Genomic DNA, 1,362 nt, shown 5'->3' with positions numbered 1-1,362 from the left:
TGTCTATCCATGTTTCTGTCTTCTGCCTGCCCACCATGTGTCTCCCTGCCTGGAACCAGCCATTGCTTGGGGACGAGCCCCCGTCTCTGCCTGGGGCCCACTGCCTGCTGCCACATGGCCCGCCACCACTGCTCTGAGACCAGCAGCCATCTCTGCCTGGGGCCCACTGCCTGCTGCCACATGGCCCGCCACCACTGCTCTGAGACCAGCAGCGATCTCTGCCTGGGACTGGCTGCTCCCAGGGCCCGCTGCATGCCACCACATGGCCCGCCACCATCGCTCTGGGACCGGCAGCCATTTCTGCCTGGGACTGGCTGCTCCCAGGGCCCGCTGCCTGCCACCACATGGCCCACCGCCACCATTTGGGACCTACAGCATTTCTGCTGCCTACTGCCGCGGGGATCTTGCAGCATTTTTAAAAAAGAACAACACCCTCCCCTGTTGGAGCAGAGTTGTTATATTGGGAAAACCTTTCTCTGGAGCTTGACTGTAAGCTGCTACCCTTGGCTATTCCTTGGCTCCCAATTGTCAGAATACTTTTCCATTTGAGCTGTAACACTCAGTATTCCTTGGCTCCTGACTGCCAGGATCCCTTTCCATCCTTGTAAGCTGTAATGCTTCAGTACCCAACACCACACATAATAAAAAGGCGAACCTTTGATTTTCCTCATGCTAAACAGGCTCTTGTCACTGTAAGCAAAATATCTACATACACAACTTTAGGGAAAAAGGATTATTATTAATTATTACTATTATTATTGTTATCTTGGTTTGTTTTTTTTTTCTGTGTGTGTGTGTGTGTGTGTGTGTGTGTGTGTGTGTGTGTGTGTGTGTGTGTGACAAGGTTTTTCTGTTTAACAGCCCTGTCTTTCCTGGAACTCACTTTGTAGACAAGGCTGGTCTTGGGGAGGTTTTCATCACTGTGGGGTAGGCATGTTAGAGTGGTTTATAACCTGGGACAAGAAGCAGAAAAGGAAGGAAGGAAAGAAAGAAGGAATTAGGACAAGATGTAGCCGAAGGATGACTTGAATGAGCTAGCAATCTATTTCCTCCAATCATGCAAGGACTTTTACCTCTGTCCCGCGATAACATATTATTTGGAATAAATCAATGAATTAAAGCATTTTTTTTATCAGCGCTCTGGAATCTCTAGCTCGGGGTGGGAAGGGGGCATTCCAAACTCCACCCAAAGGAAGCCTGCCAAACAGCCGGCTGCACCTCCAGAGGGTATTTAAGGTCTGGCCCACAGACTTCCTCTCCTGGTTTTTCTCTCTTAGTAGGTTTCTCTTCTCATGGGGCCTCCCAGGAATGCTCTGCTCAGATTAAACCTGGATTTATTCATTCTTAGTTCAGCTTGGCTTG

The sequence above is a fragment of the Microtus ochrogaster genome, chromosome 21, assembly GCF_000317375.1.
Source record: "Microtus ochrogaster isolate Prairie Vole_2 chromosome 21, MicOch1.0, whole genome shotgun sequence".
Taxonomy (NCBI): Eukaryota; Metazoa; Chordata; class Mammalia; order Rodentia; family Cricetidae; genus Microtus; species Microtus ochrogaster.
This window is presented reverse-complemented; position numbering follows the sequence as displayed.